The following is a 25,203-nucleotide window of genomic DNA, read 5'->3' on the forward strand; positions in this document are numbered from 1 at the left end:
TTTCTCGCTAATTTGTTCCCGCCGTAGTGAGATAAAGACCTTGGAATGGAAGACAGGGATGCTGCAACTTTTAGCTTTATCACGTCTGTGGCAATGGTATCATTGTATTTATGTTTAAAAAAGAAAAGAAATCGAAAAGTCTGGGTAAAAGATTGGATTAGAAGACGATACGGACATAGGATTCATGCTAACCTCGTACAGGTAATCAGGACTGAAGACAGTATAATGTACACGAACTATTTTAGAATGCCGGATAAATTATTTGAAGAATTACTTGAAATGATAAAGCCAAAAATTGAAAAGAGAAACACGGTTATAAGAACCATGTGTCCGTAGTATACGATTTCCTGACGTGCTTACAAGTGCAGTATACGAGTAAGCTACTGCGTGGAAAGCGGGATCATACAGTTATTGTGGAAGAAGTAGGGAAAATATATGCTTTTTTTTATGAATAAAGAAAACATTATTGAAACTTAAAGGTCACCTATTACACTTTTAACTTTTAAAATATTACTTCTCATTAAGATTTTTTCGTTCGTGATACCCGCGGCATTTTCCATTGTCATTTTGTGTTCGAGTTGGTTTGCTGAAGTGGGCAGAAAATATACAGGTAACTTGTATGTGTGATTTTATGCTATAAAAAGAGTCCAATTTGTTTTATAAAAACGCAAAAATCTTTGATTATATTCCGGTGATGACAAAACAACAAAGTTATATCCTCAATCTGGTACACTGACAGACGATATTCATTTACACTAGATTCAAGATTTTAAAAAAAATCAAAACATTCTTCTACAATAATGACAAATTCCACATTAATTGTAAAGCATATTTACCTTCTTCCCGTACGTCCCTGCGAAGAATATTTATCGTAAATTACATGAATTTTGAAAGGGTGGCTGTAGCCCAATATCAGTCACTGGTACATGCAAAAAGCATCGGAATATTAATTTTGTATCATTTGTGATTAATCTAACGCTTCCTGAAATTTCCAAAATAAAATTTGAAATTTTTATAAAGATCCACCAAATTATGCTTCGCCCCCTCTGTCCCCCTAAGATGGTGCGTTATCAAAATAACATTCCAGATTTCATAAACGCATACTTTTTTGCTACAATGCCGCCAAAGTTTTGATTAATTAACAAAGAAATACCTTCTTCTCGTATGTCCCTACTAAGGATATTTATGGTGATTTTTTTATTTTTAAAAGGGGGCTATAGCCCCATATAAGTCACTGGCACATGTAAGGAGCATTGGAATATTAATTCTGTGACATTTGTGAATAATCTGACGCTTACTGGCATTTCCGGAACAAACTTTTGAATTGTTATAAAGATCCATCATCTGTTGATTCACCCCCTGTGCCCCCCTAAGACCTGCTAAGAATATTTATCGTAAATTACATGAATTTTGAAAGGGTGGCTGTAGCCCAATATCAGTCACTGGTACATGCAAAAAGCATCGGAATATTAATTTTGTATCATTTGTGATTAATCTAACGCTTCCTGAAATTTACAAAATAAAATTTGAAATTTTTATAAAGATCCACCAAATTATGCTTCGCCCCCTCTGCCCCCCTAAGATGGTGCGTTACCAAAATATCATTCCAGATTTGAAAAACGCATAATCTTTTGCTACAGTGACGCCAAATTTCACATCAATTAACAAAAAATACCTTCTTGTTGTATGTCCCTACTAAGGATATTTATGGAGTTTTTTTTTTTATATTTCTGAGAGGGGGCTATAGCCCCATATAAGTCCCTGGCACATGCAAGGAGCATTGGAGCATTAATTATGTGTCATTCGTGATTAACCTGACGCTTACTGGCACACCGAAAATAAATTTTGGGATTTTGGTAACACATCACCCACCACCTTTTTACGCCCCTTGCCCCCAAAAGGGGGGCCTTCCCAAAATAATGTTTGAGACAGCTTTATTAGCTTTGTTAATGAGTGTTTTTGCATTTTGTAACAAATACAATTCATTTGCCCCAAAATCTTTACGAATAATTATTGGAGAAAACAGCTTCCAAAATTTAACATTGAATCTCCCATAAGGAAAATGAACTTTTGTGTTTACACCCCCAAAAGGGAGGCTAAACAGAAATTTTCTCTTATTTCCTTTAGAAATTCAAAAAATTAAGATATTTCTCAATAAGAGTGCCAAATTTTACATTAATAGTGTGAAAACAATTCATATTCTCCCAGTGCTGTAGAAAATTGCATGAATTATGGAACAGTATATTATATATATATATATATATATATATATATATATATATATATATATATATATATATATATATATATATATATATATATATTGCAAAATTTTTTTCCCGACCTTAATTTTCAAGATACAGGATTGAAATATTGCACACGTATTGTCTACATAACTACGTTTAAAAAAAAGAAAAAAACATATCCCTACCTGAACCCAAGCCCGGGCCAGAAGGACGCAATAATTTCGAAAAAATCGAAAAATCTTCCGGTTTTCCTCGATTTTTTACAGTTTCTGGTGTATAATACAGACAAATAAGTGGTACTGTTGAAAATGATGCTCTATCAGTGGCGGATCCAGGATATGATAAAGAAAGGGACTAAATCGTAGTTTGTAGCTTTATCCAGTGTAAATCAGAATTGAACCCCATTTTATCCAGTGTATACCTGAGCGTCAAGGCTGGGCTAGAGCCCCTATAGCCCCTCCTTCCAGTGTGCGAATTAAATAATCTATATTCGGGGAGATAAAATTAGGCCAAAGGACATAGTCTGAAGGTTCAAATTTCAAAATGAGACAATAAATGCCCTACCCCATATATATATATATATATATATATATATATATATATATATATATATATATGCCTGTCTGTGTGTGTGTTTGTGTGTGTGTTTGTGTGTGTGTGAGTGACATCTGTAATAAATAAGAGATTTATTAATTTAATAAATCTACCGACAATAACTATGCACATATATATTGTCTGACATACACACACCCCACTAAACCTTTCTGAACGTGTTTTAATGTTGTACTCACTCTTGTCCCGGTAGCTCTCTAAGGTTTATTTAATTAATAATTCGGCTCGAGCGATAGCCATGATCACAAGCATATGTTAATTTTTCCACTCATATTGAAAGCTTCCACTTTGCATTAATACATACAGGTTGCGAAAAGAAATCTACTTCAGTCTTGTGAAAACCACTAAAATTATCAGTTAAACCGGACATTTTTTTTTTTTTTAGAAAATCTAGATATTAGCCTATCAAATAAATGGATTGTTGCTGGTCCCGATTTCTCACATCAAGGTCAAATCGAAGGCCAAATATTTAAAATCTCTCAATTCAAATTTCGAGCTTGTGCTTCTACTTCCAGCTAAAGCTGTGCTCATCACGACTTTTTTTCTCTCCAAATATCGATTCCGTGATGGGCACAGAAAGTCAACACTTAAAAATTACTTTACTGTTAGGTTGAAGATGAGTTGATTCACTATGGGCTACGTTACTCAAATAAAGTAAAACATTGAAGTTTTTCAGATAACATTATTAGCGTGGACAGCAAAATGTACAGCGAAAAGATGGAAAAATGAAGGGTTAACTTAAAAAAAAAAAAAAAAACGCTCCAGTTGAAATGCTTATACAGACACGGGCAATGACACGGAGAACCAGTCGTATTAACAAATGCTGAAACAAATCTTGAATTATTCGCTTATTCACCTAAAAATCACCTTCATTAACATGTCTGCTCACCACGAGCGTATCCCCAGCGTGTACGTTAACATATACTTACGAGAGAATACCTATATCTCAGATTTTGAGTACAGTTTCAAAAGTTCATTTCCGTAAACTGTAAAAGCAGTTATTATTATGCTAATTATCACAAATTAAATGCAACTTTTGAGTTACATACACACAACCTACTAGGGAATGAAGACCATGTGCTAACAAAGAGTACACTGGAAAATGAAATAACATGTTATAACAAAAATTAAAATAAGATGATAATCGATACAAATATAGAGGATGAATATGACATATCCGAACTTCGCCAAGTATGGTAGAAGAAGCTATTTGTTTACTTCTTCTTGGCCAACCGCTAAGAACATTTATAAATCTATATGTGGCTTTGTTATACGCAATTAGTACATTCAAATTCACAAACGATGACGAACTGAAGAGTACGAAGGTACAGTTGCAACTAACAACCGTAGTCATAATAATATAGTTCAACTAAACAACATTGAAAATAATGGTTAATTTGGTGGTAAGTAGAAATGACCAAAACTGAACAGTTTACATCGATCATTTCGAAATACAGCTAGAAGATTAAATTTACAAGAAATAACAAAAATCAGTGAAATTTGGAGTTATACTAAGCATAGTTTGAGGGGGAAACCGAGCATCCCGGTGGGGATACTTCAGCTTACTTCTTTGGGGGGGAAAACAAAATGTGATTGAGGGGGAAAATCCCCCTCACCCCCCGGTAATTCGCACCCTGCCTCCTTCGATCCGCCACTGTGCTGAAGAAAATGAAGTATAAACTATGATCCTACGATAAATAATCCCATGATCTTAACATATTTCAAATTCTATCGAGAATCAAATTCATGGTGTATATTTCAAGGCGAAATTTCCCTATCTGATCAAGAAACTTGTATTTCAGCATATAGGGGCAAACATTTTTGTTAACTTCATATCACCTGGATTTCATTGCAGTTTTATTTTATTATAAATTATTGCTTAATTCCATTATAGAATTGTTCATAATATTTGTCTAATTATCTTCGACATTTTCAAGTATAAATGTACTTTTTTTTTTCATTTCTTTATATAACGAAATGTAATGCCATAGTGACCTTTTGCACTATGCTCTCTGTTTCGTTCAGAGCTAAAGGTGACTATTTTATTTCTAAACGAAAAATAAAATTAGTTATATTTAGTTCCAGAATTAAAGATGATGGATGCCAATGTGCGGACCACACACAAAACAACTTAAATCCATCTTCTTGACCATAGCTAATTATGGACTATAATTGAAGAGCATTCAATTTATTTTTGAGCTGTAAACTTATTAATAGTAAAATCTAGAACAGTTTTACGCTTGTAAAATTCTACTTCATTTTGTTCGCTTGACAATAAATATATAAATAAATACTAGCAGAATATCGAATCACACCTTTAACTGTAACAATATTTTCCTCTTTACTGGAGTCCTATCTGATCGATGAAAAAATAAAAATAAAAAAGTAGTAAAATGAAAACTCGAACACTGGTCGCGGGAATGGGAATTTGCACGGACCCAATGAGCTACGGAATAAGACACAAATCATACTATATATATGGCAATAACCCTAAGCTTCACGCTGTGAAAGAACGTTGTCACTTTTTTTTTTTTTTTTTTTAAGAAGGAATTCAAACCTTATAAAACGTTATGACAAGTGCCTCAATTTGAATGGTGAATATGTTGAAAAGTAATGTAATGTGATATTTTTCCCATGTGTATAATAAACATTTTGTATCTGCGAGTGTGTGCCATTGATATCAAACGGCAGTCCTTTTCCGAATTGACCTCATAGTATTTAGTACATTGATCTTAATTTCAATGTGATTGATTACTCAAGCGACTCTCCAAAACCAGAACTGGAAGTCAAATTTATCTTGACATAAATTTGATTTCTCCAGCCATACAAACAAATGGCACAACCGAACAGTGGCGTCTAAAAGCTTGGGCTCTCCCGTAGACAGCGTGGAGTGGGACCCCTTCTCTACGTCCCACTTCACAATTTTGAGCTCCCTGATGGTGTGGGCCCCCCACAATGCGGGGTCCGCGAACCCCTTATTTACGCCCTTGCAACCGAATACTGGAGCTACGATAAGCGCATTAATTAGATTAATAATGCTGTGAGTTATAATGTAGATAGATATAGATATAATCTATTTAAAACAAAACATTTTACTTGATTTTTCATTTCCGAAGTTTAGAATTTTGCAGTATTAGTTTCTCAATGAATAACTGCAAATTAGAACATTAACTTTGAGCATAGAAATGAACTATGACTATTCATTTCTATGAACTATGAACTATGTAAAGCTCTTCAAGCGTTGTGAGATAAAGTTGTAAAATAACCACCAGCAGTGTTTTGTCTAATTCTGTTAATTTTGAGGAGAATCTAACACTCTAGGGGATATTCATGACTTTTTAACTTTTGTTGCAGGTATTTTCAAAAATCTTTAGAGGAATTCTACAACTTGGGGGGGGGGGGTCGTTTAGAAGACACTGCACTGTAATATATTTGCAAATTGGGTAGGCTATAAGCAATGGCAATAAATTTTTATTTATAAGTTATTTTATACTAGATGGAAAATCAATCTAACAACTCTGTTTAATTTGAATTATCTGTATTATCTGGGGAATCAAAAATATTATATAAAATCATGATAATTATTATTTACAACCGTTGTCAATCCAATGTTTGATAAAGATCTTTCAACATTTCTCCAGAACATTCCATCTTGGGCAACCCTCTTTCAAATCATTCCTCAGTGCTTCTTAATTTGACCATACCATACGGTATCAGGACCTCTTCTAGGTCACTTCTTATCATTTACACAGAAAATAACAGAAGAACATATTATTGAGAGTGGTCAAAAGAGCAGGAAATATTTCAGCCCAAACTAATGGAGGAAGTGGCCAGTGGACATCTTGACAGAGGACGAAATGGCAGGTGGTTTATAATTACAAGTACATTGTTATTTAATTGAATTTTACATTATAAAATTTCTAATTTACTGTATGCGCTCATTTAATCATTGTATATATATATCTATATATCTATATCTATATCTATATCTATCTATCTATCTATCTATCTATCTATATCTATATATATATATATATATATATATATATATATATATTATGACATGAAATTGCATGAATTATGGAACAGTATATTATATAATGTTATTACATATAATCTTAGAAGTTCTAGGGAGAAGATTAACCCGACTAACATAATGGTTAACGCGGTGACTTTTGGTTCAAATATTTTAATACGATATTTAAAATAAAATACAATTTATATAGAAGTAAAGTAAGTATGAAATAACTATACATAAATTCAAAATTCGAAATTTTAATTATGTAGTATCTATATACAATTTTGGAATTCGAAATTGATTATAATAACATGAGATAAGCACTAAAGCGCTTGATTGACAAACCAGAGTAAGAACCGAAAATAAAACAATATTGAATAGGTTTACAACAGGGGTGACTAGGCTTTCTAAGGTTTGAGGGCTACTTCTCATTTCCGAATTCTCTAGTGATCTACTAATCAAAATATAGATTAATAATGAGGACGTGATGAACAGTAAGAAGAAGTAAATACGAACAATAAAATTAAGATTAAATATTTTTAAAAACCTAATTATTCATTTTTATTTTCTCAGAAACGTTCATTTGTTATCAGAAACTAGAAATCAGTCCATCGAGACTGATTGATACAGATAGTGTGACACAGACCACCGCGGGCTACCTCTCACGATTGCCGGTAGGCTAGAGACCATGGTTGATGTGTTGGCCATCTCTAGTTGGTTATAATGGCTTGTTTCGAAGACATGAAAAGGGTTTCAATCAAGGACGTGTCGCTTCTGATGTATGTGGTCCAGGTTTCAATTCCCGGTGCTAGTCGGTTTTATCTCATTTTAAACTATGGATCTACCTTTGCTTTAGCCGAGGTTAAACTTCAGATATCGAAGCAAACCAAATTGAAGCGGTTAATTTGTTGTAGCTTTCGTAGTTTGGAAGTATCCTCGCATTTCATAAACAGAAACCGGGGAAAAGATATTTCTTTCCTTTTTGTCAACAGAACAAACCACTGGACGACAGGTATAAGCAAATTCTTAACAAAACCTGTTTTTAACCAGATATTTCCCGCTTTCCTTCCAAGAAGCTGGCAGCCAAGGAGGGTTGGAAGCGGTGACCTATTCATTCCTTTGTTTCTCTACGGGGGGCTATACCTGGCTTGCATGCGATAAGTTGAACATGTCGAACTTATCGCATCGTATCATATGCAGGAGAGATATCATGAGATAAACTAATTTAGACGTTATGATTTCTGAAATTTATCTCTACCCTTGATGATTTATCATAACGTCTAAACGGCCTCTTAGAGATCTCCGATGAGGGTAGCTTGAGGTTAAAACGGAACAGTGATTGTTATTACCAGATCCAAGGACAGTTAAACATTTCAGAAATCAGTAAGTGTTACCTCGTTGTCTATATTGATGAGGCCACACCATTGCACCTTGAGGTTGTGGAGAGAAATGAAGATTTGTGGAGTAATGTAATGGTTCCAAAATTGTCAAGATTTTTTAAGGAATGCATGTTGCCAGAGATTGTTGACCCCATGGTACCACGCAACATGCATTGCAGAGACCCAGAATATATTACGAACGCTCAACGTGTATTACATGAAAGAAAAGAATGTGGGAAAAGATAATTTTCAGTTACTTCCTGTAATATATATATATAGACAACTTAGTTATTTTGTGTTTAATTTGGGGATGTTAATTGAGTGATATTGAGCGTTTTTTATTTACTATTTAGAATGAGTGGGTATGTTTTTATATATATGTGCGAGAGGTTTATTAAATTTATATATATTAATTGGGGATTAAATTTTGGTAATAAAATATTTACTTTAATTATTTAATAATAATTATATTTTTTTGATAAAAGGTAGTGAATGTAAGTGTTGTGATATGATTATGGATATTTGGAAATTTTGTTAGTTGAGTATTGCTTATTGAGCATTGAGTATTTGAGTTTTGAATAGGAGTAATATATATATTATTTTTTTAGATGATGCTCGCTGATGACCTTGGTGTTGTATTTAGTATTGTTTAGTTGATATTTTTTATGAATGGTTGCTGTTGATAAGCATTGAGTTTGGTTAGTTCCGCCGGGAATCGAACCCTAAGCATCTCCACCATGACAACTTCGTTATTTTGTGTTTAATTTGGGGATGTTAATTGAGTGATATTGAGCGTTTTTTACTTACCATTTAGAATGAGTGGGTATGTTTTTATATATATGTGCGAGAGGTTTATTAAATTTATATATATTAATTGGGGACTAAATTTTGGTAATAAAATATTTACTATAATTATTTAATAATAATTATATTTTTTTGATAAAAGGTAGTAAATGTAAGTGTTGTGATATGATTATGAATATTTGAAAATTTTGTTAGTTGAGTATTGCTTATTGAGCATTGAGTATTTGAGTTTTGAATAGAAATAATATATATTTTATTTTTTTAAATGATGCTCGCTGATGACCTTGGTGTTGTATTTAGTATTATTAAGTTAATATTTTTTATAAACGGTTGCTGTTAATAAGCATTGAGTTTAGTTTATTCCCAAATGCTATAGATAAATTGATGATTTTTGTAAATAAAATATTAAAACTTTTTAATAACTTAAAGTTTTTATTTAAATTATTTAAAGTGATTTTACATAATTAAATATTAAGTTAACTATTGGTTAACTGTTTGTTAACTGTTTTGCTTTTTTTGTTGCTTTAACTAATTACTTTAACTAATTTCTTTAACTCATAATTAACTTATTTTAAAAACCTCCCATCTCCTGGTTTTGTTTAACTTGATTTTTTAAAATTTTTTTGGTTGTTTGCTAAACAGCATGTGTAACCTCCTTTCACTTAAAAAACATTTTTTTTGTGTGTTAAAATTTAAAAACTGCAATTTTTAACACACTCCAATTTTTTAATTTTAAGCAATTTTTTTATATTTATAAATGTATAAAATATTTATAAAAGCTTACAATTTTTTTTATAATTTACAAAATTTAATTTATGTAAAAATTAACGCATTATATGCATTGTTTTTTGCATTGGCAAACTTTTAATAAAACATTTTATTTACATAATTTTGCTAACCATTAAATAATAACTTTTCCTCAGCTTGCATTAATTTTAACTTTTAACTATTAATTACCTTTATTTTATTATTTTATAAAATGCAATATTTGTAAAATAAATAAACATTAATTAATAAAATAAAATTATTATACATAATATTTTAATTTAAAAACAAATATTGCCACAATATATATATATATATATATATATATATATATATATATCCGTGTAACGTGGGTTCCTGTCACCACGGCATGGCGCGTCCTCAGGTTGCGGATCGAGGAGAAGGCCTCTAGATATAGAGGTTAGCTGCGAATATACTGAATAAGCAGTCGCGGACAGCCGACTAGGAGTGGTCCTCCAGCTTGGGGGTTTGGGTAAGGCTAACAACCTTATCCTGTAAAAAAAAAAAAAAAAAAAAAAAAAAAAAAAAAAAAAAACTTGTTCGGAAATATTCACAAAAGTCTTGGACAGGGACTGATAGCATGGCACGACCTCAGCAAAGGAAAATGGACATGAGATTTGGAACATTGAATATTAGAAGTCTTTATAGGGCAGGCGCGTTAAAATCCGTAACGAGTGAGTTAGAGAAATACAGGATGGACCTAGTAGGAGTTCAGGAAGTTAGGTGGGAAGGAAATGGAGCTGTGAATTCCGGAAATTTTAAGTTCTTTTACGGGGAAGGAAATAAAAAACCACCAATTAACAGCAGGGTTTTTCGTCCACAAACGAATATTACCAGCAATTAAACGGGTTGAATTTGTTACTGACAGACTTTCTTTTATTACTCTTAATGGACGGTTGTATGATGATATTGTTGTACATGCCCCAACTGAAGATAAGGATGACGATATAAAAGATAAGGATGACGATATATTTGACCAACTCCCGTGATACCACATGAAAATTCTATTAGGGGATTTCAATGCGAAGGTAGGACGAGAGGATATTTTCAAACCTATTATAGGGAACGAAAGTCAGCATAAGGAAAGTAATGACAACGGTGTTAGACTCGTGAACTTTGCAACATCCAAAAATCTAATCGTGAAGAGTACAAAATTCCCACATCGCAACGTTCATAAATGCACTTGGACATCACCAGACGGAAAAACAATCAAATTGATCACGTTTTAGTAGATACAAGAAGGCAATCTAGCATAATTGATGTCCGGTCGTTTAGAGGGGCTGATTGAGACACTGATCACTACCTGGTAGCAGTGATAATAAGAGAGAGATTATCGTTGATTAAAGGTAATATTCATTGTCCGTAAACGGAGAGATTCAATTTAAAGAAATTAGAAGAGAGCCAGGTAAGAGAGGAATACCAGATTGAAGTTTCGAATAGATTCTCGGTTTTAGAAGATTCGGAGTGCACTAGTGTTGAGGATATCTGGATTGAAACTAGAGATAGTATTAAAATTTCAGCAAAAGAAAAATTGGGAAATACGTAGGAACAAACCTTGGTTCGACCAGGAATGCATTAAACTAGCAGAGAAGAGAAAACAGGTAAAATTACGCTGGCTACAAAATCCGAATGAAATAACTACACAAAATTTCGCAGATACCAGGCGGGAAACTTCCAAAACTTTTACAACAAAGAAACGCGATTTTTTTAAAGCTAAAATTAAGGAACTTGAAGAGAATAGTAAAAATAAAAACATCCGGGACATGTATAAGGGGATCAGCGAATTTAAGAAAGCCTATCAACCTTGTGCTTATATATTAAAGAAATCTGACGGTACAGTTCGGTACAGTGTTGCCAGTCTTTTTCTTCAAGTGTTGAAAGTACATTCTCGTAAGCCACTACAGCTTCTTCAGGGCTGCAAAATCTCTTCCCACGCATGCGATCTTTGATCCTGGGGAACAGAAAAAAATCACACGGTGCTAGGTCAAGGCTATACGGCGGACGAGTCATAAGTTTGACCTCCGTAGATTCTAAAAACTGAATTGTGATGTTGGCCGTGTGTGCGGACGCGTTGTCGTGATGAAGCAGGATCCCCCGCAATCCATTTCTTGGTCGCCGTTCCCGAAGCTCTGGAACACTTTTGTTAGGCAAACAGTGGTGTACCACTGAGCAGTAACAGTCCTTTGTTCTTCAAGTGGAACAGTTGCAACATGGCCAGATTTGGAGAAGAAAGTTGCGACCATCTTCTTCCCCACACTTCGCGGTCGCTTCACTTTCGTGGGTGGATTTTCGTCTGGAAAAATCCACACTGTAGACTGGCGTTTATTTTCAGGGTCAAATTGATAGATCCGAGTCTCATCACCAGTAAACAATGTCAGAGATGGTCGAGAATTGCCTCCATCAAATCTTGCAAGCATTTTTTCACACCATTTCACACGCATGCGTTTCTGCTGTTCAGTCAAAGTGTGAGGCACCCAACGAGATGAAACCTTCCTGAGCCGAAGATGATCATGAAGAATTTTTGTTTCTGCTGGCGATCCAATGTTCACTGTAGATTCAATGTCCCTGAAAGTTATTTGAGGATCTTCTTGAATCATTTGTTCCACAGCGGCAATGTTTTCATCTGACACAGCTGTTGCCGGACGTCCAACTCTCTCTTCATCTTTAAGCGATGTCCATCCTCTTCTGAATTCACCAAACCACCGAAAAATTGTAGCACGGGAAGGAGCAAGGTCCCCAAATGTCCCCTGCAAACGGTCAAGGCTTTGTGTCTCGTTCAAACCACTTTTGAAATCGTAAAGGATCATTGCCCGAAAATGTTCCCTTTCGAGCTCCATTCTAAACAGCCGAATACTGCTCACATCAACAAACAAGTGAAGGCAATACGGCCACGCCGATAAGCGAGGCAAGTTGAAACTTGCTACGCTTCTTCGCTCTGGATACCACTACCGAAGGCAATTGTAGGAATTCAAATACTGTACCACAACAATGCGTATCTCAAAACTTTCTTAGTGACTCTCGTATATATATATATATATATATATATATATATATATATATATATATATATATATATATATATAGAGAGAGAGAGAGAGAGAGAGAGAGAGAGAGAGAAGGAAACTCTAATAAAACGGAAATTCACCCCGAACCACCCCCTGAAATCATGACTGCGATGCTTGGAGTCCCTGGTTCGATCCCAGCTCGCGCCGTGTGGACTTTGTGGTGGACAAACACCGTGCTCGTGGGTTTTCTCGGGGTTCTCTCGTTTTCTCCCACTTCCTTCATTCCATCATTTCACTCATTTCTCATTATCACCGTCTCCTTTAGCCTAACCGGCATAAGCGTGGGACATTAAAGTTTCATTTCATTTCATTTCGTATTTATTATAAGTAATACTGCCAATAACATCTACTTTGTGGTGTACATCATCGCAGGGCAACGATGTTTATCAGGCACTATGCACTATGCATCAGGCACTATGCATTCTCTTAACAGGACTCACTCATTCTCCTCTTCGCTGGGCGGTGGCACAGGAACAATACAAGACCCATAAGTTCGTAACAATTCGCATGCCATTCGTATACTTTTACCGCAAACAGTATTCCTATTCTTCACCACATGCTTTGAAACCAGAAACCGGTTGCGGTTCTCCTTCCCAACAACGGGAGAGGGAGTGGGAAAACAAATTACTTTGAAATAGATGTTGTTTCAGAAATCCGCCGTGTTGGTGCAAAGATTTCAAGATTGCAACGCTTAGCTTTTTACTCCTAAGACATTTTGAAAAACTTTTCAAAAACGCCACAGAGTGCGCGGTCAGTCCGCGATGGCATTGCCCTCTTTAGAGAGCGCCACAAAGTTCGTGTTCCTGGAAAAACTTTAAGTGCCTGAATTTGTTAACCTTTCGAAAACTATTAAACTGATACGGCCACTAGTACCGTCCTCATATTCTCTTAAGATAGCCGTTGAACTTGTACAGTCGGTGACAAAAGTTCTTTTCATTTGGTAAAATTTATGTTGGGAATAACGGTGGAACGTGCACAGTTTCACCGAGTTTCAAGGCTGGAACGTACAGAAAATAACATTCTTTTTAATTTACTGAAAACTATACTCAAATTGTCCTTTTATCCAGAAGTTATTTACGAAACCAATTTCATTAAACGGAAAGAACTTTTGTCGCTGACTGTACAACACAGCTTGGATAATAATGGTTCTGTAATCTGTTGAACTGTTTTTTTTTTTTTTTTTTTTTTAATTTACATCTAACTTATGTATTTATTTAATCAGAGGAATTGGAAACTCTCGTTTCTCCTGAAGGCCCTGCATTTTTGTAATTTACTACACTCCAAGTTTAGTGCTCTAGAAATTTACAGTTCTAGAATAATAAATTACAGGAACAAAGTCTTGTGAATGAAACGAAATGAAATCTTTCAGTTTAACGTTCCACGATTATGCCTGTAGGTTAAAGGAGACGCTGATTATAGCAAGTGAATGATATGGAAGAATTGGTGGAATATGAAAGTGGGAGGAAATGCAAGTACCCCTAGAAAAACCACGGACACAATGTTGTACACCACAAACTTGCTTGACCGGGGATCGAACGAGGGACCCCAAACACCAGAGGTAAACGCTCTACCTATGGGCCCACCGTGTCTCCCTTTAGGCTAAGGAAGGCGACGATAAAAGCAAGTGTATGATGATGATGATAATGGAAGAATTCGTGAAATGAGAATGTGGGAGGAAACGGCAGTACTCCGAGAAAACCCACGGACACGGTGTTGTCCACCTCACACACCGGGAATCACCTCACGGTGTCACTCACACACCGGGTGTTGTCCAACTCACGGTGTTACTTGGCCGGGAATCGAACCAGGGACACACCAGAGATAAGCGATCTACGACTTAGGCACTGTGTCCCCCCCCCATTACTAAAGTATTGTTATTACAATTTGATAAAAAATGGTAATTTTCAGGATTATGTTTATTATGTGAAAAATATATGTTTTCTATTATAGATATTATTTTGATCCTCTGAAACCGCTTCATTTTAGAGAAACAACAAACAAAAAGGATTTTCAAGCAACTCGCGAAGAGCTTTGCAGTTTTGTATTAAAAATATGTAGTTGTACACTGCTTCCGTCGGTAACAGTATTCGTAAAAATCGAGTGGCTAGAAAAGTTGTGTGTTAAAACAGATCGATACAAATTTTAAGTGCAAATGTCACAGAACCAAAATAAGAAATCCACCAGAAATCCAGTGTCAATACTCTTTCATTTTCTTTTATTTTAACAATTCGATAAAATGTTTTTACTTGATTTTATGATGCTTATGAGTCCATTCTAACCTTTCTCACAAAGCACCAAGACTCCAGAAACCTGACCAACTCAAAATTCAGGTGTCTTTTTTCTTTATTTAAATATTCTGACTCCTTATACTTAAAGACAATGACAAAAGAATTTTAAATTTGTACATTTCATTGTAAATCCTACAAAACTGTGAAAATTTTAATTACTTTTACGTTTGTAACAGTACATTTGCCAGTAATCAATCAACATTATTAGTCGAAATATCATTTGTATTGTATTTACCCGAAAGCATCTCGTAATCAAATATGTGATAAGAGACAGTGCGAGTACAAGTGGAAGAGTAGACTCTAATCACGAGATTAGGGTGTCACTGCTGAGAATTCCTTGTCGCTGGGAATAAAAAGTCAGGTGAATATGAAGAAATATCTAGGCACATTTAAATATACCTCACACTTGACAATGAGGAATTAGCAAAAGCTAACATTCGCGAAGTATTTAGTAGCAGTAGGGCCACTTTGATTCAAATATCATTGCTCAAACTTGGAAGAAGGTTTGTGTGTTTCAATATATACAAGGTGTCCCAATAAAATGTATACGCTGTTTAACATTTTTTTACATTTTGTATTTAATGTTATACTTTTTAACAGCTCGTAACTGGTATTTCCAGCACCTCCCCAGTACCATCGCGACGTAAGAGTCTAGCTTGAACATCTACCGCACAGATGAACTGGACAGAGAGGCAGAATCGAGTAACTTCCACGTTCCGGATTTTACTACTCTTTTTTTTTTTTTTTTTTCGTAGGGGCATATTAGGCACAATATTTAAAACACAAGATAAAAAGACAATATACAATCAATGAGTTGAAAGCAGCTCTTGTAAACCAATGTGCTCAAATACTAATTGCAACGATCAGGAACGTTTTGGATTCCATCCGTCAGCGTTATCACCTGTGTATGGGCCACAATGGCCAACAATTTGAACACTTTTGACAAATGGCTGGTTTCTACATTTGTTCACATTACATTTGAATTCTAAAACTTTTCCGTATCATATTAATTATTAGTGTTTCTGTCATTCAAAGAGTGTGTACATTTCATTGGGACACTCTGTATATAGTGTTGTATAATGCTTAGCAAAATGTGGACTGAAAACTTGAAGGTGTATTGAACTGGAAACAGCTGAAAACAGAAGAAAGAAAGAAGAAGAAATGTTACTTATTTCTAGAAAGCGAAAAATTGAAGGGCCCTCTGCAATAACAAGGTAAGTCAAGTTACCTCGATTCCTGGTAAAACATAGATAAAGAAGGCGTATGGACTTGGTTTCCTTTTCCGTCGCCTCTTGTGCATATTAGAAGCGTCTGTTGTGAGGAAAACACAATTCACCTGCATTGAGTCGCCGTTTCCCGAAGTGGATAATAGAGGCCGCCGTTGTCTGCGGATAGTGAAGCAAGCACTTGCAGACGCGACGTGTATGTAACTTTGTTTTCAAGGGTCGGTTCAAGTGAAAGCACTAGTACGGAAACATTCTTGACGATTTTGTTTCGAAATGGACAAAATCGAAGCAGTCAAAAAGGAAGAGCAGAAACGTAAGGGATGAAAGAGAAAGAAAAATCGTTAACTCTACCAAATCGTAACAGAGCTTCCAGATGATTCTTCTTTGAATCATTGATTCCCGGTTTAACTGTTATATTGAGGAATAACAACGGTGTCATGTGATGACTGCACCGAACAGGCTTATTTTCCTATACCTCTGTACGTTTTCGAAACTGACAGATTCATGTGGGTCTTTTTCACCCCCTCCACCTTGGTCAATTTACTAGTAATTGAATAGGAATAATTCTAGGGATGGCCAGACGGATCCGGATCCGAAATTTCGGATCTTGAATCCGGATCCGAAGTTTCGGATCTTGGATCCGGATCCAGAATTTCGGATCTTGGATCCAGATCCGAAATTTCGAAGTTCACATTCGGACTCCTGTTTCGAATATTTTAGGCCTTAGATTGATACCCAGAACTAAAATATCCATATGTATACAATATATATAAAATTTACTAGGTGAATTTTATCTAACTCAGATAGTGGGAAGACAATTCAATTTAAATGACAAGAGATGACATCAAAATCTCATTTTCACATTTTTCGGGGTTAGACCACTGTTGCGCACACCCCATCATTTAGTCTTTAGTATATCTTTAAACGTACTACGAGTATGCCACTTTCATCTCATGTCAGTAGTTGTATAGATCTGCCTTTTGTTATATATTAATCGAGTTAGGATTAAAATTCGATTGTTTGTGAGACCTATGATAATATTTTCAGACCGAGTTATAACGTTGAAAAACTGCATAGTAATGCTGCATATTTTCTTTGTCCTACATTGGAAATTAATGTAGTCTATCTTATACAGTCGGCTCTTATGATTAATTCAATGATCTGAATTCCTGCAGCATTACGCTAAAATCATGGATGTCTTTGGATTTTCGTAATCATTTCTGTTTTTGTTTCTTGATTTTTTGTTTTTTTAATTACGAGCAAAATAAATATCATAAGCGGTATTATACATAATACAAAGAGACACAGATCAGTCAGTTGATTGCTTAAAGTTTACCGCAAGCTATTACATATCTAAGACACTGGCGGTCTTAGAACAAAATCCATGGCTTTCCCATAAAATCTTAAATCTCTCTATATAAAAAGGGCAAAGTCCTGAGTGATTGACAGATCACCCTACAGGCCAAATCGCTTAAGCTAGAAACTTTAAATTTGGACAGTATATAGGATCTGTGACGTAGGATACCACTAAGGAAGGACTTTGGGAAATTCGACGAGGAAGGGGGAAATGGAGTGGAAAATATTTCCAAAAAAAGACCATATCTCCGAAATCCTTGACGTTAGATACTTCAAATTTGGTATTTGCGTTTCTCATTGAAAATAATTTGATACTTGTTTAAGTGTTTTTTGATATTTAAATTAGAAGGGGCAGGAAAGATGTAGAAAGTAAGAAAAGAGGTGGAAATTGCAATTAGTATAATAATAGAGCCTATGCCTATATCTCGGAAACTTAAAGGGTTAGAAACATGGAATTTGGTATTTGGATTCCTCACTTAAAATAATTAGATACGTATTCCAACTTTTTTTTTTTTTTTTTTTTTTTTTTTTTTTTTTTAATATATGTGGCCTAGAAGGGAAGGAATTAAGTGGGGATTACAATTATTGCATTAATATGTTCAATCCTTTAAGGTTAGAAACTTGAAATTTGGTATTTGCATTTCTCATTGAAAATAATTTGACATGTGTTTCAGTGTTTTTTGATGTTTTAGTAAAAGAGAAAAGAAAAGAGATGGAAAGGAAAGAGGGTGGGGATTGTAATTATTATAAAACATGTCGATATCTGGGAACCTCTGAAGGTTAGAAGCATAGAATTTGGTATTTGGACTTTTCATTTGAAATAATTAGATATGTACTTAAGCGTTTTTGATGTATGTCTTAGAAGGGAAGAAAAGGGGCGGGAAGAAAATATTTTTATATCTCGGAATCCTGAAATGTTAGAGAAATGAAACTTGTTATTTGAACAAAAATTCGTTACGTTTGTAGGCGTATGATGTGTGAGGCCAAAGACCGAGCAAATTTGTGGACTGGGGGGAAATACCCCACGTACTCGCACTGAAATTCGGTATCTCTCAGGATATCGGAATGTTATTACATACAACTTGATATTTGAACTGAGATTCGGTATGGTTATAGGTTTACGAGGTGCGAGGCCGTAGACCGATCAAATGAGATATCAGAGAGTCTAAGGGCGAATCCCCAGACATTTGTTTTTAAATTGATTATGATTAGAGGCTTTTGTAGTGCGAGGCCGTAGTAGCGGGAGTCTAGTGTCGAAGCCCCCAACTAGCCGCAGTCTAGTAAGTAGCAATGTATTTGCGTAATGGCTGGAAATTGCATGTATGCCTGTGGACAAAATTGCATAAGTAGCCAAGAGAAATGACAATCCTTTAAAATAAAAATTTTAAAAAGCCAACAAAAATGTACTCTTGAATGAGTTGTATATTATGTTTGCGCAGGGGCGGATCCAAACGGACTCCTGGAGGGGGCGGATGAGGATGCTAGCACTGAAAAATTACTTAGAAGATCTGAAATTGACACAAATTACTACTGAAGTACACTGTTAATGGTGCCGCTGGGTAGGGGCGAACGATCTTTCGCCCTCCCCCTGGATTTGCCTATGTGTTTGCATGAATGATATAGCTCCTTATACAACCTATGCAGACTTAATAGTAGTGGATTACTAATTATAAAGATACATGTTACTGCTCGTGACTGCATATGGTATTTTGTATACACATACAGCTACATTAATACATTAATTTTGATACATGAATTGACATTTAGAACTTTATCTCTACTACAATTCTTAATACCAACTGGGATGGTACAGTCACAGAGAAACGTATTGTTCAATAAAGAAAAAAAGCTCATCAAGAGCAAGAAAAGGAAGTTGCTCGTTAATTTGATTTGATCCATATTTTATGGGTTGTTCTATTAGCAATGGCCTAGCCCATCACGACTAGGAAATAGCCTCATTCAGTGACCACAATAACTCAGAAAGAATTAGAAAAGTAAGCAGCCTGAGCCTAATGGAGAAGCTTGGGCTTGAGACTAAGGTTTCATCCCAGCATTTGACTAATGTTACAGAAAACAAAGGGCAAATTTCCATCAGGACGACCGCTTTAAAAAAGATTTACTACCTTCTCGATCGAGTATTTTCACTAGAATCGAATCCGACAGTGAGATTGCTCTCACCAAAGTCGGCAGTTTTAGTCGGTCAAATTTGGAATAACTGTGACATATTAAGGCACAAAAACAAAATATCAATAGAATGAAGAGAACGCAAGGCTGTCACACGATCACATACCACAAGTGTCTTAAAATCTTATTTTAAGCATAGGATTGAAAATCACTTTGTCAATAATTTCGAAAACTTTGCTGATTCGGAAGACGCGAATTTTTTGACACGGAGTTTTGGATCCGGATCCAGTGTCCGGATATCCGGATACAAAAGTATCCGGATCTGGCCATCCCTAAATAATTCCCATATTCAGATTTTGGCAGCACTGTTTTAATTTCCATATTAACATTGAGGAGAGAAGCAAACCACTGCATTTCACCCTGATTTTCTTTGACGCTCTTGCTAAGAAGCAGTTTTACAAAAACGTGCTGATTTTTTTTTCCGGATTCTGAATCTGAAATGGACGTATGAGATTTGAAGTTTTAAACAAGCCTCAGGACGGTGTAATTTCCGGATTTTGTTGCTACAACGCTCGGATTATTTATATTTTGTATCCTCGTGTGTTGCAATACATAAACGTTGTCACACACGTCGTTATGTGTTCCTACCGTCCTTTTTGCTTCATCATTATTTTAGGTTATGCAATAACAAGGTAAATGCTCACTTTTCCATCTTCGTTACGTGTTATTCCGCATTTTCGGTATTCGCCATTTTATGCTTCAAAGCACAAACTAGGTGCTATACTACTTTTCTCTATAGGCATATATACACAGATTTACTTCTGTTAATTAGCACGTTGCGCGTTAAATTTATAAGCTTGTAACTCAAAACGTTCTTTTTAAGTTACCTTATTACTGCAGAGGGCCCTTAAATTTTACTAAGTTTTAACAGAACTAAACTAATGTAAGGTGATTGAGCTAGTTACTTCATTACTCGTAAGTTATTGCCATACCTTGTTGAGAGTATCATCCTACAATCATTATCACGGGATGCACAGACATACGACGTACGGCCTATGGTATTTCCGTAACAGCTATGGACATCTATGTACAGGATAACTTGTCAACTTCTTTCTACGTAAATATTCATGATTTGTTTCTAGTCATTTTAGACCTAAAATTAAAAAAAAAATAGACAATCCATTATTTAATTGCATGTTACATGAATGTATAACATAGAATTGACTATTTTTCCTTGTCTAATTGAATTTTTGTGTGCATAAAAATAAATAATGTTCCAAATGGGATTATTATTATTATTATTATTTTCGTATACATTACAACAAAAATTCAATTAACGTTGCAAACCAGTATATTTGGTAACCTAAATCTAAGAAAGTATATGATAGGTGACGATAGATGGAATCAGTTATGATGTTGGGCAATAGTCCATAATGCTGGTGATCAGATGGGACATAATCGGTAGTCGCGGCACGTCTTTTTATAGGGTGAGTACAATTTAAAAATCGTTCGATATAATCGGATCAGCCTTCTGGAATTGGGCATCCCATGATACACGTATTAGCCATAGACTTCTTAAAACCAGAAGTTCGTCGCCTTCCTCTAAGAATACTCAGTATCTGTTATTTTCGTTTTTGTAATGCATCAAAACTTAAGTTAGCTTGAGGAGAACAAAGTGAAAATGAAACAAATAACCAAATAAGAATTTAAATAGAAGTGTTTAAGAGTAGAAAAAAAGTTCTTGTTCTATGATATATTTTATTATTCCAACAATGTTCATTTTCTGTATTTTCAAGTATAGCACAATTAAAATATTTTGTGAGTTCTTGGGTTACAGGAGTCAAATTGGTGTAAAAAAGAAAAAAAAAACTTTTTTACATTTGTGTTTCTGGCGGTGATTGAGAAATGGAATCTCTTAGTTTTACGTCCCACGGTTATGTTGTGTAGACAAAAGGAGACGGTGATGAAAAATAAATGAAATAGTGGAATGCAATATGTGGGAGCGGAACGACGGCGAAGCTGATCATAAATACAGCACAATAAATTATTAGTAACCTCACAATTTGTGTAACATGTCTTCGTCGAAATCGAAAGATCTAGAAGGACGAACTGTTTTGCTTTAATGGTCTTCCCATTCGTCTCTCAGATGGAGAGCTAGGAAACCCACCAAAGGAAAAAGGCCCGCAGAACCAATCGGACAACCGTGAATACACATGAATTCAAGGGGGTCTGTTGTTATGACTTCTGAACAAGGAGATGAGGTTTCAACTGTTATTGTTCAAAACAATGCTATAATTTGAGGGGCGTACAAATACCTTCTCCACTGTGGCCACTTACTGACTGCGTGACCCCAAGAATACCTTCCTGCAATGGAGCACCGAAGAGATTTAGAATGGAGCTGACAGTGAGTATGTTATGCAATGCTTGGAAAAGGTCATATACTACGCATGATATACTCCGACACTTCTCGTACTGGGACTTTCATAGTGAAATTGTTCACCCATGATGAAATTCATTGGCTTCCTTCCTAGTGAGGACCTTCATATTAATATTGTATCTGCAAAGCTTGGCAACGGTGTAGCATTTCTTGGGATCCTGACATAACTATTTCGGAATTTAGAAGAACCCGCTTCGCTGGGTTAAATTAAGAAAAAAAAAAAATAGCAATATGTTCCTTAGTTAGTTACTTTTACTATTACTAAAGCGCCCTCTGATATCAGTCATTTTCAATCATTTTCATATTTCTCTCCACTCCTCCACCCCATGTTGCGTGGTTGAATTTAAATTTAAATGGCATCGAAAATGTCACTGTTCCTTCCAGCAATCCCAGAAACTATGGATTCGACACTAATATCGATAATTTTCGATCATTTATATATATATATAATCCCCCTCCCCTTCCACTACGTTACGTGACAGGACATCAGAAGTGTCATTGTTCATCTCAGCTACCCTGAAATCTATGAATTCAACATTAATATCCGCGATTTTCGATCATTTTTATATATCTCCTCCACCTCCAAGTTGCGGGACTGAATTTGGATTTAAAAGGCATCAGAAGTGTTACTATCCATCTCAGCGACCCCGAAAACTATAGATTCGACAGTAATATCGGTCATTTTCGATCATTTTTAGTGTCTCTCCTCTTCGGCCTCCCCTAAGTTGCATCGTCAAATTAAAAATTGTCCAAGGCCTGAATGTCATCTATGTTGAAAACTTGATCGAGATCGGTTGGGTGGTTCAAGAGTTTGTTGTATATATATATATATTCCCCTCCCTTACTCCTTTCCTAAGTTCTACTGTCAAAATGATATGATAAAAAACTACCCCCAGGTTCGAACCTCATCTATGTTGAAAATTTGATTGAGATCGATCGGGTGGTTCAAGAGTTATTAAGTCACAAACCTCGTGACTTTTGGATATTCGGGTTCTACGGGCGAAAATACAAGAATTTTATTCCACACTTTTTTTTTTCATTACTGATAGATGGCACTTGATCAGTGAAAACTGTATCCAATAACGTTTCTTGAATTTGAATAACCACGTTTCATTCAAGAATAAATATAAGATAAACACTGCCACTTAGAGATGCAAGGGCTCGGAAAAAAACTGGCTTTTTTGAAAAAAAAAAACTCGGTTTTTTCTGCTTCGCTTTTTTGCTTGGGAAATTTTGGGCTTTTTTGAAAATTTTGCTTTAAACTGATAATGCAGGCTTTGTTTCGCTTCTCTACAACAAAAAAACTCATTTAATTAGTGGTTGATGCAGATAATAATATGAAATCTCGAAAATAAACAATGAATTTCAAAAAGATTTTTTTAAATTCTTAACTTTTTTACATTATGAATGTCAAAGGATAAACCAATATATGTAATAATATTTTAGCCTCTTATATACAATAAGTACTTAAAAATGATACATAAATAACTAGCAAAATTGTATGTAGTATTTTTACTTCAAAATATCACACACCCTCTTTCTGAAGGAAAATAAAGAAAAAAACATGAGAGAAATATGCACATCAAGAGCTTCGTTTCGGGTAGCCCTGTACATTCTTGAAATTTTTCAGTTAAGTTTTAACTTTCATATACATTGTATGAATATTTCGAAAAAAAGTTCACTGATTGATCACAAACGTAATAATCTGTTACCACCTATCAGGTGCATCGGATCTGTAAAATCGGTAAAGCTTCAAATTCTGTAATGCTCTGACTATTCCTTAAGCTTGTTCAGAATCGGAAAGTATCGAATTTTCTGTTCATGGATCATTAACGTAATAGACGGTTCATCTAAGCATATGGTTTCCTAGGCTGTAGAATATATAACCACCATCACGGTTTACCCAGTCCTGAAGGTATCTGAATTTTTAACAAGAAAATTCAACATATCGTTACGAAACTTTTTTTTTAACCAAAAAGAAAAACTATGGAATACATTTAAAAAGAGTGGAAGAATCAATCACTGTTCCAATTCACAAGAAAGGAGACAAAATTGATTGTAATAATTATCGAGGCATTTCTCAACATTCTATTAATAAGATTGACCCCACACGCAGATGAAATTATTGGAAATTGTCAGTGTGTATTTAGTCGAAATCGACCAGATATTTACCATTTGACAAATACTCGAAAAGAAATGGGAATATATTACCCAGTACATCGACTGTTTATTGATTACAGAAAGGCTTAACATTTACAACTCGGTTAGGGGGAAACATTATACAACATTCTTACAGAATTTGGAATACCGAAAAAGCTAGATTTACTAAGTGTTTAAATGAATCCCAGAGTAAAGTCCAAGGAGAAAATTGCGAGCTTCCACGTCGAGATTGGCCTGAAACAAGGATGTGCGTTATTGCCGTTATTATTCAGCTTTGTTCCGGAGTACGCTATAAGAAAAATCAAAGATAGGAACCAGGGCCTAGAGTTGAATGGTATTCACCAGGTTATGGTGTATGCTGATGATGTAAATCTGATATGAGAACAATCGAAAGAAATGCAGAGAAATATAAATACAAGGAAGTTCACAAGGATCGTAATACGGCAAATTATGAGTGCGTTAAAATATCAATACTTTCGACACAGTGGATACTTTCAAATATCTTGAATCAGTATTACCAGACCAAAATCATACCCACAAAAAATTAAATGTCGATTCAGTTCAAAATATTTTGTCGTCGCGAATTCTGTCAAGGAATTTAAAGCTTAAAATATATAAAATGATAATCATGCCTGTTATGCTTTATGGTTGTGAAACATGGTCGTTTACGCTAAGGGAAGAACGCAGACTGAAATTACTTGA

The 25,203-nt window shown here is 35.0% G+C and overlaps 1 protein-coding gene across 2 annotated transcripts in view; it reads right to left on the reverse strand.

Annotated features, from left to right (window-relative positions):
* The window catches only part of LOC145674321 (uncharacterized), a 102,794-nt gene that overhangs the window by 43,137 nt on the left and 34,454 nt on the right, over positions 1-25,203 (reverse strand). The window contains exon 2 of one of the 2 annotated variants that reach the window (XM_081744223.1): positions 20,897-21,057. The exons of the other annotated variant lie outside the window; for it this stretch is intronic. The gene's annotated coding sequence lies outside the window, so the exon portion shown is untranslated. The remainder of the gene's footprint in view (positions 1-20,896; positions 21,058-25,203) is intronic. 2 annotated transcript variants of the gene reach the window in all.

The sequence above is a fragment of the Thermobia domestica genome, chromosome 17 (assembly GCF_964235325.1).
Source record: "Thermobia domestica chromosome 17, izTheDome1.hap1.1, whole genome shotgun sequence".
In the NCBI taxonomy this organism is placed as follows: domain Eukaryota; kingdom Metazoa; phylum Arthropoda; class Insecta; order Zygentoma; family Lepismatidae; genus Thermobia; species Thermobia domestica.